Consider the following 14954-nt stretch of genomic DNA (forward strand, 5'->3'; position numbering starts at 1 on the left):
TCTTTCTTTCTTTCTTTCTTTCTTTCTTTCTTTCTTTCTTTCTTTCTTTCTTTTTTTTATTATTTTTATTTATTTATTTGACAGAGATCACAAGTAGGCAGAGAGGCAGGCAGAGAGAGAGAGAGGAGGAAACAGGCTCCCCGCCTAGCAGAGAGCCTAACTTGGGGCTTGATCCCAGGACCCTGAGATCATGACCTGAGCTGAAGGCAAAGGCCTAACCCATTGAGCCACCCAGGCACCCCTGTAATAGATTTTCAATAAGTATTGGATGAAAAAAAATCTGCATAAGATATAGTTCCCCATCTCTGGGGAATGCCCTCACACAAGAGGAAAAGAGGCATTGGGATTCTTGTCTCCTTGGCAAGACTCTGCTCAGTTCTATGCAGAGAGGTTTTTGTGGTCTCCAAATGAATCACTGAGGAAGCTAGTGTCAGAGGGAGGCACTGAGACGACCATAGCACTATTTTTTCCGCTACAATCCCAACTTCTCTCTTTAAAAATAGTGAGATGTAAAGTTGTCCAGACCCATAGAATGCACAACACTGAGAGTCAACGGTAATGTAGACTGTAGACACTGGGTGATTATGATATGTTAATATAGACCCATCAATTGTAATAAATGCCTTACTCTGGTGAGGGTGCAAATAAGAGGGAAAGCTGTGCAGGTATGTGGAGGAGACGTTCATGGGAACTATGTGTATTTTCTGCTCCGTATTGCTGTGAACATAAAACTGCTCTAAAAAAAAAAAAAAGCTTATTAAAAAATAGCAAAAGGTTGTTGACTAAAATGGATCTTCCTTCCATTCTTAGTCTGCAGTTCTTGACATATGAAAAGGTCACTAGAAATCCTGTTTCTGATTCATTCTGAGGGTGAACCAAAGGTGGACTCCTTAAAAGCAAATTAGTGAAGGAGAAAACTCAGTGAGTAAGTTAGATTGATTGTTTTATCTGTCCCAACAGTATGTTAGCTTTTTGTGCACTAAAAGGAAGATTCAGTTTTAATATGAATTGCTCATGTTTAAATATAAATAAAAATTCAGTCCTTATTTTTTGAGATACATTAGCAGAGAGCATAATATAAAATATCCAGTAAACCATACTTTAATTTTACAAAGTGCACTTTGAGTAGTCATTTATCCTGTGCGTTCCATGACTCTTTGGCATGTAGCTGTGCCTACACCTTCTATTGCTTTCTCTTTGTAGAGGGCGTTCACCTATTTGTTCCTGGAAATCCAAGTAAATTATTAGTGAATGGTGACAAAAAGCACAAGTTGTTTCTCTGCCAAAGACAATTTTCTGCTGTGCGTAACATTTTTCAATAAATATTTCTCCTTGCTGAGATATGGGACAATTTTCTTGTAAATTTTGCTTGGGAGTGAACTTTTAAACATAGGGATAAAAATACACACACACACTGACTCCTGAGTGCAGATTATAGTCACAATGATGCAACCTGACTTTCGGGTTAAACAGGTAAAGAAGTGATAGCTGTCACACTCCTTGGTGATTGCTCAGGCTCTAGGTCATTTCAGGCTGGCAAAAATCTCTGATTTGATGTAACACTTCCTACCTAATGAATGGCTAGGTCCCAAATGTCTGACAACGCCACATCTCTCTCATTTCCTTCAGAGTGTGAGAGAGGAATAATGTGTAATTTAGTAATGTGAAAAGCTGACACATAGCTGTCACATGTTTCAGCTCAGCCTCTTTTCCGCAGAAAGCACAATGTTGAGTTAGTTGGTTCTAGTTTCCCCACGAGATTACTGATTTTATGTTGCCAGAGAGGCTGGTGACCTCAGCTCAGTAAGTCAGATTCTTCCTGTGCAGGTAGAATGGCAACTCCTTTGATCCAGGTATGATTACTTGTGGACCAAATGTCTTGTACACATTTCTTGTTTCCTATTGTGAGATGCTGTTGATATAAATCCAAAGTCAAGGTTTATTTTCTGGGCCTGATTAAAAGCTAGGATTTAGGTTCACAATTAATTCCGGGTTCACATGCTTGTGGTTCCCTGGCAATTTTTGTAATGTCAGTATACGTCACTGCATGCTACAGAAACCAAATGTATTTATGAAAGGTGCTGCTGATAGCAACTATTTAATTGAATTGAACTAATATGGTAGTGTGTCTTGGAAAAAGAGCATTGGGAAAATGTTTGCATATTTAAATGGATGGACAAGCCAATAACAGACACTGTATTACAACAATGTGTATAATTTATTGTTATTTTCAATTACAAAAAACCCTCTGTTCATTGCAAAAAATACTCTGCCTTTGATAGCTTTGTGTGCACACATGTGTGTATACAGCCTACTATCCTATTTAGCTTCTCTTGCCTATCCATTCGTTTGTAAAAGCTGCTAATTCATCAACAAAGTGAATGCAATCTACATACCAAATGAGTTAGAGGCTAGAAAGCAGTGGATTGCTGACATCAAGCAACTTATTAGCAATGTTTTACATAGCTTTGTTCTTCAATGGATTGTGTAGGCTCATTCTTTATTGTATTGACACTTGAGAAAGAAATTAAGAAGTGAATGATTGTAAAATATCTGATATAAACAGCAACAGAAACATGGGGGGTATTTAAAAAGTAACTCAAATCAATGCCAGGTAGATGAGGTGCAGGATTCTCTATCATCGGGTTGCTATCAGGAGAAGAGAAATGAAAAAAAAAAAAAAAAAAAAAAGGAGAAGAGAAATGTCAGACATTTGGCATTTCTTTTTTGGATTTCCATTCCAGCTTTTCTTCCTCTCTCTAAGAGAGTGGATTTAGCTAGAAGTACTTGCTTTAGTTAACTGGAAATTCAAGAAATCCAGAAATAAATATTTTTAAACTGGTATCCAGATGTCAGAAACATAGAAGTAATTATGAACACCTGTAGGGAAAATATAATTAAAAATACAACCTTTTCCTCTGCCAGAATAACTGTCCACAAAGGTAGAAGAGAAAGAAAACAATTTAATTTTGGACGAAGTATTAAACCAGACTGTGATGTATGGCAAGGGTGATCTGCAAAGAGGTTATAGACAGAAATTTCACCTCTTTATATAGCCAAGCAAATAATCCATTGCATATGTATTATCAAGATAAACAATACCTAGTCCTCAAGTGAAAGGACTTGACAGTACCATTTGTCATACATAGTTCATCCTAGATTCACCTTGTAATTGGGGTGACCATCTGTGTTAGCTAAGTGGCTTTATTCCAATGAAAAAGAAATCTCTCCTACTTTCCAACAAAGGGAAGTTTTGGAGCTTGGATCACAGTGCCCACTGAGTTAGGCTTCTACATGCACAGTAACTGGGGAAGATGATCTCTCTTGATTTTTATATTTCAAAGGGATAGTTTCTAGCTCCTTGAGAAAAGCATTCTTCGTTCGTAATGCTGGCAACAGTCTTATTGAGCTTTTAAGGACATTTATATATATTTCAAAAAGACAAAGAAATGACAGGTTTTCTAAGTTAAATGTTTTAAGAAAAACGGGGGAGGAGACTGTCTCTCCTTTTGTTTTCACCAGGGAGAATTAAACCTGTTACTTTTTAGTTAGTATCTGCTCTTACAAACCTATATTGCTATATAAAAGTAATATACTTTTCTAATGATCTCCATTAGTTTTTCTACCTTTCTCTGGGAAAATTGTAGCTCTCTAAATATCCACCAAATTTATGGTAAAACACTATGGGTGGCCATCATTTAATATCAAGGTTGTTATGACGTACTCATTGAAAGGTACTGTAGGGAAGGAAAACTTTCTCTTCCTCCTTCTAGGTTCTTTGGCTGGCCGAATAATAAAACTATATAAGAAAGATTAACAGGAGAAAAAACAAGTTTAATTTTGTATGTATAGGAGCCCTAGATATATAAGGCTCAAAAACGTGACCAGAGCTGGCGGGTTTTTTTTTGTTTTTGTTTTTGTTTTTGTTTTTTAACTTTTTTTCAACAAGGAAACAATAAATTTGTGAGGAACTGACAAGACATAGGTGTTTGGGCTTAGGATAGTACATTAGTGAAGAAGTAACAAGGTTTGTTTATAGAGACTTCTCAGCCCTAAATTCTCTGTCTCTTGTTATGAGAATGCCTTCTACTCTCCTAGTATAGGGAAGGTGTCTTTCACTTGGGAGATTTATTTCCTGCCTTGCAGGGGTAGTGCAAAGGAGGGTTAGAGTGTCTTTACTCTGACTGTTTCTTTAATTTGTTAAATAATCAAAGTGGCACACTCTGGGGTGGCATGCTCTATTCCCCTTCAGTACGGATCACATGTCCAGTGTTTAATATACACAGCTTTAATTGTTTTAAGTCTTGAGGACAAACCCATCTTTGATGATTTCTTTCTTTCTTTCTTTCTTTCTTTCTTTCTTTCTTTGGGTCTAAATCAATAGTCATACTATTGTAACAGTCAATTACATCTCTATGCAGTCACCTTTGTTTATCTATACTGGAATTAGAGAACTTGTCATTCTAAACTTAATAGAGTAATAGACTGTCTTTTGCAGTCACCATTTGTAAATACCAGATTTCTGCTTATTGAATCTTTTTACTTTTCTGTATTATCTTTCCAATCAAACTAATTAACAAAACATTTTTGGTTGAAACTTAGGGCTTGGGTACCTGGATGCATAGTAATTACTTTTACTTTGTTATTGTCAAAAGTTGTCAATTAATATTGTGAATTAATATTTATTAATAAATGTGGTCTCGGTTTTACTCTGTCATCAAGAATTAGATTGGACTTTTAAATCCAGTTCCTCTTTATATTGGGAGTGTGATTTACAGCAGATTGGAAATGAGACTGTGGGGAGTCATTAATGAGTGTGCATAAAGAAAGAGAAATGCAATAAATAAAATGTTTGTTTTCTAGTAAAATATGATTCTTTAAGTATTTGAAGTAATCATACTTAGTTGATGGGTTACCTTGAAGAAACTATTAATCTCAATGAATCCCAGGTTTATTATCTGTAAAATGGGAATCATACTTCCTGTGCTGTAAAATTATAATGATGACAAATTGAGATAATGTATATAGGGGCTAAGAACAGATTTCGGCAAGATACATGGTAACTAAAAAGGCTACCAGCATAGGGCTAGGCCTATATTTAAGTCTAAGTAGACTTATGACTTTGATCTTTCCCATCAACTTCAGGCCATGCTCCATCAATTTTCCCTCCTTTTGTTCAGATCAACATATTTCCCAGTAGTATCTTTCCTTTAGTCTTCATGTATATCTAATTCACCTCCATCAAAAACCAATTATACATGCATATATATAGATAGATAGATACAGATACGTAGCAACTTGACCTGATCTATTTTTAAAAATCAATATTAGTAAAGTATGATTTTTGCATAAAAAGATGTACTCATTTTAAGGAAAGCTTAGTTTTGGTGAAAAATGTATATAAAACACACACACATATATATATATATATATATATATACAAATATTTATATGTATACACACACATATATACATACACACACACACATACATATATATACACCACCACATTCAAGACTTACCACAATAATCCTCTCATGCCTATCTTTAGTCAATACCCATCTCAACTCCTGCCAGAGGAAATCCCAGATATCTCCTTTCCGTATTAGTAGATTAGTCCTGCATTTTTAAAAATTTCATATATTTATGTTTATCATATAAATGAAATCACATAATATATACTGTTTTGTGTTTGCCATCTTTTTTAGTAAAATGTTTTTGAGATTTATCTATGCTGTTGTGTGTTGTGTATGGTCTCTTTTATTACTGAGTACAATTCCATTATATTATTATATCATAACTTGTTTATCCATTCACTTGTCATTGGATAGTTGGGTGTATTTGGAAGTTTTCAGGTTGAGCTGTTGTAAACAAAGCTGCTATAAGTATTATACAAGTGTTTGTGTGGATTTATGTTTTATTTCTTTGGGATAAATATTTAGGAGTAGATTGTTAGATCATTAGATTATGTATGCTTAACTTATAAAAAACTGTCAAAATGTTTCCCAAATTTGTGGCATTTATGTTCCCATCAGTTTATGAAAGTTCCAGTTTTCTTACCATCACTTGATGTTGTCAATCTTGTAAATTTCAGTCATTCTAATTGATGTGGACTAAAAATACATCGTGGCTTTATCTTGCCCCCTCCTTCCAGTTTTTCTGAGACTTGGAATTTGTTGCTTTTTTTTTTTTTTTTCCCCCCTGGGGAATAAACCAGTCATCTATCACCTAATTTGGATATTAGTTTTCTCTGGAGGTTGAGAGAGGGGATCTGGGTAACCTAACTTCTTTTATAGACTCTGAACTGAGGCTGCCCCCATTCATCCTGCCTCTCTGTGGTTTCTGTGCCCCAAATTCTGGGCCCTTTTAGGGAGATTTCTGCAGCCCAGAAAGCTTCTTCATCTGGCCTTTCTCCTCAATGGGCACTTAGGTCGCAGGTTTCTCTGTACTCTGTACTCATCCGTCTGCTTTCTGTTGTCCAAAACTTTGTTGTCAACTCACAGCCATCTTCTCTCTAGTGTTCTTTGTCCTTAAGGGTTTGTTAATTAAAAAAAAAAAAATGTTCTTTATTTAGATGAAGCAGAAAAAAAGCACATTCGGTTCTCCTCCACATTTAGAGTCTCTTAATTTTTCACCTTTCTCATGTCTTTCTTCACTATTCCACACAGAAGTTGTCAATGACAATACTAATAATCTCTTTAAGCTTACTTTTAGGTGATTTAATCTGTCTTGACGAAACCTCTTTTCCTTCACCAAAACTCTTTTTGTCCTTCATATTCATGTCCCAACTCTATGCTTTCCTCAGACTTCTCTTTCATTCCATTTTTGTCTTACAGGCTGATTCCCCTTTCTCCAATCCTTAAATTATATGAACAGGCCTGTATTGGGGAGACGTCAGCATATTTTTATTTTCAGTGACTCTATGATACAAGTTATTTCGGTAAAACTCCATGAGGATTTGGCATCACCACTCTTCAATAGCAGCCTAATTCTCTAAGGGAAGAGAGTTATTGCTCTATATGCGTTGTTGCCTGAGCTCTGCAAGATAAAATGTGGAAGGGAGCTTCATGATAATTCTCTCTAAGGTTCTCTGGTTTCTTTGATTCCAAGAAACTGTCTCGTATATATAATGTGTTGACAGTGAGAAAATTGACCATTTCAAGCAAGATCTAAACCTGGGAATAAAAAAAAAAAAAAAAAGCAAAATGAGTCTTTTTTCATTTCCTTTCAGAACAGCACACTTTTAAAGCTCTCCTGAGCTAGAAAGAGAAGATCCAGGTCATGAAAATCTCACAAGATTCTGCTTACTTTTGCTGTGAACCTAAAACTGCTCTAAAAATAGTTTATTAAAAGATAAAGAATCTCACAAGAATGGTACTAGAACTGGAAAATATATTTTAGGGAATAATGAAGTGATTAAATTCTTAGTCAACTTTAAAAATGTCTTGTGTGACATAGAAAAAAATTGATGATTGTCTTAAAATCCATTTTCTGAATTCTCTTTAGTTAGCAGTCTGGGAGGTTTAGATAGATATAAAACAAATGCAAAGTAATCTCAAATCTTCAGTTTTGGGTCTGGATTGCTCTGCAATGTATTTGTTTGATTTGCTAATTTCAGAGAAATTATTATTATTTTAATTTTTAACTAAAACCAGTCGCTTTTTATTGGTGTGCTATTAAGACATTGAATCCTAAGATGCTAGTTAATTTGTATTTGTAGTAAGCTTTTCTGACAGATACTAAGTGTTAAATGCACTTGCTATTTAACATTTATTACCATAGATGTTAGATAACCAAGTCATATCAAGCTACCCTGTACTTAGGAAGAACAAACTGTTCTACAGAAAATGAAGGGAGCTTAGAATGCTTCACAAACTGGAGATGGTATGTGGAAGCTTTCACCTTTAGGTTACTGATGTGAATCTTAGGTAGTGATGTGTAAAGCTTATCAGAAACCAAATAATGGTCTCTGACTTATGTTTTTCCAAAAAAGAGGCTTTAAAAAGTTATGCTAAGATTATTTTAATAATAATATACCATAATTAGGCATGAAACCTCTGGTTATTGGAATTTGCAGTAATGTTGTTCTCTATATGATATACTCTTAATTTTTATGTAGCTGCCTTTCTCTATAAGACATTATTTTCCACAAAATATGAAACTTCATAATTAAAGAGAATAACTTTATACCTTGTCTAGAAAAATTGATTCTCTTGATCAGGGATCACTTCCTGTGAGGATTTTTCATTATGTTGTGGTTTTTCCACTTCTTAACACCTGCCCGGAGTTTAAGAATGATCTTACTTTTAAAGAAAATGATCTCATTTTATCTATAAAATATTTTCTTTTACCTATGTATATATTTTTTGACATATGAATAAATAAATGAAGTGTTTTACATAAATTCATCTTTCAATTAACTCTTTATAAATATTCCTGTTTTCCCAAGCACAGTATATTAGGCATAGCTACAGTGGCAAACTGTATTTTTATTATTATTTATTTAATTTTTATTTTTTATAACAAATGAATCTGAGCATAGTGAATAGTAATGATGAATAAGCATTTTTTGGGATAGAAATCCCCATTGATTAGAACATGTCTAGAAATAATGCCAGATAGATTGAAGCTCAGTCTTGTTAGAATACCTGTTATCTAAAGGTAAATCAGGGGTAGAGGTGATGTGGTGTGGGGAAAAGGAGGAGATGTGAAAATCCTGCCCAGACTTCACTTCTCATTACCATCTTGCATCTACTTTACATTCATCTTGTTTATTAGCCTCTATTTCAGTTTCTTATCTCCTTCTTAAAAAAAAAAAAGATTTTATTTATTTATTTTTCAGAGAAAGAGAGAGAGAGAGCACATAAGCAGGGTGAGCAGCAGGCAGGGGGTAGCAGGCTCCCTGCTGAGCAAGGATCATGACCAGGAGCCTAGGATCATGACCTGAGCAGAAGGCAGGTGCTTAATCGACTGAGCCACCCAGGCATCCCATCATATCCTTTCCCCCACTCCATTATCTCCTTCTTAAGGTTGTCATATCCTTATCCTTAAGTATCCTCTCTAAACCTCTTCTAATTTGGCCTTCTGTCCCAAGATACAGGAGGTCCTAACACCTGTTATCTTTGGCCTTCATAGCCAACTGAAGCTATTAAATATGCTCAATGTCCCCACCTTGGGCCTTCTTTAGTATTTCTCTCTCTCTTTTTCTTTCTTTTAGCTTCTCTCTGTAGTATTTGACAGTTTTACTACTGCACTTTAAATCTATAATATCCCATAGTTCTCTTCTTTACAACTTCTCTACTTCACTAAGGAATCCTTTTCAATCAACTTAGGTTCCCTCCACCCCCCTTTAAATGTAGGTGTTGAAAGAGATACTGTTCTCGGTTCTCTTTATTATTCTCTTTTAAAAAAACATTTTATTTATTTATTTGTCAGAGAGAGAGAGATGGCATAAGCAGGGGAGGCAGCAGGCAGAGGGAGAAGCAGGCTCCCTGCTGAGCAAGGACCACCCCATTCCCGCTCTGGTGGGGATCGAGCCCAAGATTCTGGAATCATGACCTGAGCTAAACGCAGATGCTCAACTGAACCACCCAGGTGCCCCTAAGTAAAAAGTTTCTGAAAGCCTGCACTACATTAAGTACTGTGTTATAAGAAACAGAAAATACGGTCTGGTCTCAAAGAATCACAGTCCAGTGAGGAAGACAGACAAGATGTTAAAGCATTAAAGTATAGTACAATCCTGTGCCATCTAGAAGAGGAGCTGTATTTCCGTATGGGAATCCAGGAGGAGGATTTATCCCTCCTGTTTCCAATGGATTCCTGTAAAGGTAGCACCTAGTGATACTGTGATTTATAGTAAGAAATATATGCTTGCTTTTTGTCCTGTTTCTGGCACAGAACTCCTAAAATCCTTAGCATTTCTTGTGATGAGAGCCAAAAAGGTGTTTTGATATATTAATGAGGTAGTTTTGGAAAACCTCTAAGTTTAGAGGCTGGTTGCCGGTCAAGCCAAACATGCAATTGGAGGGTTGGAACTTTTAGTCCCACCCCCCTGACTTCTGGGGAGGAGAGAAAGACTGGAGCTTAGTTTAATCACCATTGGCCAATAAGTTAGTTGATCATGTTTATGTAATGAAGTCTTTATATAAACCCAAAGGAAGGGTTTGGAGGAGCTTCTGAGTTGGGGAACTCCTGGAGATTTGGTGAGCATGGAAGCTCTGTGCTTCTTCCCATGTACCTTGCCCATGCATCTCTTTCATTTGGCTGTTTCCAAGTTATCTCCTACTAGTAATCTAGTAAGTAAAATGTTTCTTGGAGTTCTTTGAGCTGCTCTAGTAAATAAATTGAACCAGAGGAGGGGGCCCTGGGAACCTCTGATCAATAGCTGGTAATTTCCTTTGGCATCTGAAGTGCAGGGGTTGGGGGTATGGAATAGACTTCTAGAATTAAGCCATTAACCTGTGGATCTGAGGACGTCTCCGGGTAGATAGTGTTAGAATTTAGTTAAATTATTGGATACTTAAAGACACCTCCCACCACCACTACTAGAATTTGGAGTAGGATCCTAATTGAGTGATCCTAAGTTTTAACTGGTACTAGAATTCTTTTACACCTGAAACTGGTTTTGAAGGCTTAAGGTAGAGTTACCAGGTGGAAGCAGAGTGGGCAATGTTCCAGACAGAGGAAACAGTTTCTGCACAGGTTCTGTGGGTGTGTGTAAAAGTATGATATCTGTTGATCTGTTGAGCTAGAATGAATTAATATCATTGGAATCTAGGTCAAGTCTGGGGAAGAGAAGAAAAATGGGAGTAGAGTTAGAAAGAAGCAAGTTTGTAAAATCCTTGTATGACATCCTAAAATTGATGTGCCAGGTTGTAATGGTTACCCCTTGACCTTGATCTGAGGAACATTTCTTTCTTTTTTTTGTGAGAACACACTTGCCAATTTAATAAGGAAAATCCCACTAAATAAATGGAATTCACTGAACATAATGCTTTTCTGGAGGCCAACTTCATGAAATTGCTGAGTTCTTCTAGTAATAACCAAGTCATTACTAATTTAATTCCCTTTTGATTCACCATCCCCTCAACACATACATGTTCAGGATAAGAAAGGTGGCAATAATATCTCACATATCGTTTGAACCACTTTGCGGAATCAAATTTATATAAACAAAAGTAAAAGGAGGGGCGCCTGGGTGGCTCAGTCCTAAGCAGCTACCTTTAGCTCAGGTCATGATCCCAGGGTCTGGGATCGAGCCATGCATCTGGCTCCCTGCTTAGTGGAGAGCCTCCTTCTCCCTCTCCCCCCTCCCCAGCTGTTGTTCCTTCTCTCACTGTGTCTCTGTCAAATAAATAAATAAAATCTTAAAACAAACAAACAAACAAAAGACAAACAAAAAAGTAAAAGGATTTGAGTGTATATGCACAGGAATGAGAAATGTCCTGTTGAGGGTAGCAGCAAAAAAGAAAGACAGAAACCCTGAATTTCCATCACTAGCAGGACGGTTGAATAAGTGTGATGCATCCTTTTTATGGTCTATTATACGACTGCTAAAAAACACCCTCTATTAGACCTACTGATTTAAGGGATTACCATGGTGTTCTGTTAAATGAGAAGAGAATGAGCTTGTGATGGTCTTGTCATTATGCTGCCTGCCTTCCTCAAGTTTTGGGGTGACAACCTGATTTGGAAACAACGTGAACTGTATTTCCATTCTTGTTTTGGTTGACATTTTCCCCCCCTGTTGGATCTCATTTTTCTTTGAACAATGGCCTTCTCCACATTGGCAACTTGTACTGGTAATGTGTTGTTTCTTACTGATGTTAGGATTGTGAAACTAATTTCAAAAAGAGCATGGTTTCTTCACTTTTAATTTCTCTGCATTCATTTCGTTTTTAAAGTACATTTTTTCCCCTTCGATCTCATCAAATTTCAACTACCACACTCCTATTTCTCTAGATGATATATTATTTGCATCTGCATAGATCCACATAATGCTAAAACCCTGGAGGTGTGATTATCCTGAAGCACAAATTAACATTTGCATCAGCTGTCTGCAGGAGTGGTGAAAAATGCTTTTTTAGTGTTGCTACCCTGGAAGGAGTTTCATAAATTTTCCTATATATAGGTGGAGAAGAACAATTTCTGACTTAACTACCACCTGTAAGATTTTCCTATTATTCAGAGGCCTTTCCTTTTGACTGTCTTTACTTTTTCATTACCATATGTTCCAGAATGAGAAATTAAAATTATTTTACTTTGTGTTTTTGCTCTTTGCATCTTTAAGTGGGCATCATTAAATAGTTTAGGGAAATTGTTCAAATTAAGTAGCAATTAAAAGACCCTCTTTTCTAAAATCGTGCATAGAACTAATGGTCTTTTAGGTGTGTTTTTCCAAATTTTTCTTTCCTTTAAACTTTCCTACAGAATGTTGTATATGTGGCCTTGAGCCTGTAAGCATTTAGATAGGAAAATGTCTTTAAGACACAGTATTCAGACTGTGGCTCTGCCAGACCTCTGGATTTCTTCATCCGGCTTTTGCCTCACACTTCTGGTCATCTTATAACTCTTGTCACCTAATCATACACTGAATAAGACCACAGGAAGGAGCTTAAACTCAAATGGTCTGTTATTTTTTCATGCCTTTAAAAAGTAGGTTAATGGTATAAGAAAGGTTGAAATAATGTGCTAAAATATTTTAGAGTGTTTGCAATTTTAAATCACTCCTGTTTCTACTCTTCCTCCTGCATGATTATCTCAATCAATTCAGTTAATTATATTTTCCATTTTGTTAATATTTTTCTTGGAGGACTGATTTCTTTATAGCTTTGGACCTGTTGATCTGCTTTAATGTGCATGGTTTTTAACCATTTCTGAGAAATCCGTAGCCAGATGAATCTTTGTTTTTCTTCTGTGTTCGATTTAGAGGCTTGCAGTAGCCCTATCATTTGAGATTTCATTATTGTTATAAAATATTTGAGTGCCAATTTTTTCATATGGTCATTGATAATTGGGGTTTTACCTATTTTTTAATGAGAACAGAAGTCTTCAAACACAGACATCTTTGAGTCTAATTACAGAATGGTATAACTATTGGTAATGGGTGATTCATTTTTTCAGTTTAATTTAAAGTCTGGAGCTTTTCTTTTCTTCCCCAAATTTTACTTATGGTCAAAAGCATAATGAGAAGTAGTACATGGATTACTTGTGAAGAAAACTGTCTCATTCTCATCACTTTATATTACTAATATTATAGAAGAGTCAGATGAGGGAAAAGGTATGGCATGGACCCAGTTGTACATAGCCATTATTTGATCAAATTTCTTTGGGATTTGTATATATTCTGTCTAAACTCTTAGAGTCAGTGCTAAGTAAAGGGGGGGGGGCAAATCAAAAAACTCTGATTCCAAGTTATTTTACTTAGGCACCAGAGACATCTCATTCCATCCACATTTTCTTTCAGAAAGCAATGCCTGGTTGAAATGGTAAATAGTGGTACATGGGTCCCTGTAAGGATCAAAATGAAATCTGTTAAATAGTATATTTATGGGATCTGTTAATATGTGTTAAGCATTTTATATAAATCAAGCTCTCATCATGGTAGAGGAAACAGACACATAAAGAGAATTATTATGCCATATGTTACATGCCATGAAAGAGGCGTTGGTTCAGGGTGATAAGCAAGCACAAAACCAGCACACAAATCAGAGTAGGAAAGTGAATAAAGGCCTCTGATTTGTCTGAATAAAGTCTGATTTGTCTTTTTGGTGAGCGGGTGCCGGGGTGGCTCAGTGGGTTAAGCGTCTAACTCTTGTTTCAGCTCAGGTCAGTATCTTAGGGTCCTGGGATCAAGCCCCAGTCTGACTCTGTGCTCAGTGGGGAGTCTGCTGGAGATTCCTCTCCCTTTCTGTCTCCTTCTGCCCCTTCCCCTCCCACACCCACACCTGTTCTTTCTCCCTCTCACTCTCTAAAAACCAAACCAAACCAAACCAAACCAAACCAAACAAAAACCTTAAAAAAATAAAATTCGTTAGAAATTAGCCAGTTGCAAATTGAAAGGAAGGCAGAGGGAACACACCAGCAAGGAATGGAGGCTATAATAATAATAATAATAATAATAGAAGAATTCCAACATTTATTTAATGTTTACCATAGGTCAGGTACTACTTTAAGTGATGCGTTAAACTATTTCATCTTCCCAACAAATATATTAAGCAGCTATTACTATTCTAAATCTATGTGTGAAAAAGCTGAAGCACTGAATGTTTAAGTAAATTACCCAATGTTACATGGCCAGTAAGTGACACAGCCATATTGCTTGACTCCAGAGTCCATATTTTAAGCACTGTACTGTATAGCATCTTGCTATAGTTCACTGATAGTTGTAGTGAGTTGTTAGTGAATTAAAATTACTGGAGTTAACATTGGGGACAATGCTAAGAGTTATTGGCTTGAAGAAGGCATTTTTAGGGGAAAAGTCAGGTTCCCCAAGAAGCTGAGTCTAGGATTCTTTAAGCAGTTCAAGAAATGAGCAATGTGTCTGTCTGAGCAGACAATATAGAAACCCACAGTAGGTATTGGGATGAGGTTCAGGGTGGTAGATTGTCTGTAGCAGGGGCATAGGGGATGGGTGTTGACACCCAGTTAGAAAGTCAGTGTTTCAGGTTTAGGTCTTGAGATTCTAATAAAGGACTTATTTGTAATAGAAAAAAACTTCCAGGGATTCATTCTTGTGGACTTGAGTTTGAGGTCAAGGGAATCCTCATTTTTGGAATGTTGCCTATCACTTCAACAAATGTTTTACATACATAATCTCCCTTTGGTCTTATTCTCATAGCAAATCTGCCATGTGGGTAATACCCTTATTTTGAGAAAATGGAAAGTAAGATATGTTATGAAATGTGCCTAAATGTGTGTAGTTATGAGGTGGTGTAACTTTTTTTGCACTCCCA

General features: G+C 36.2%; 1 long non-coding RNA gene across 1 annotated transcript in view; it reads left to right on the plus strand.

The window, feature by feature from the left end:
* LOC116868502 overlaps positions 1–14954 on the plus strand; it is a 276374-nt gene that overhangs the window by 155466 nt on the left and 105954 nt on the right. The gene's annotated exons all lie outside the window — the stretch shown is intronic.

The sequence above is a fragment of the Lontra canadensis genome, unplaced genomic scaffold (assembly GCF_010015895.1).
Source record: "Lontra canadensis isolate GAN:19392208 unplaced genomic scaffold, GSC_riverotter_1.0 scaffold1, whole genome shotgun sequence".
NCBI lineage: Eukaryota > Metazoa > Chordata > Mammalia > Carnivora > Mustelidae > Lontra > Lontra canadensis.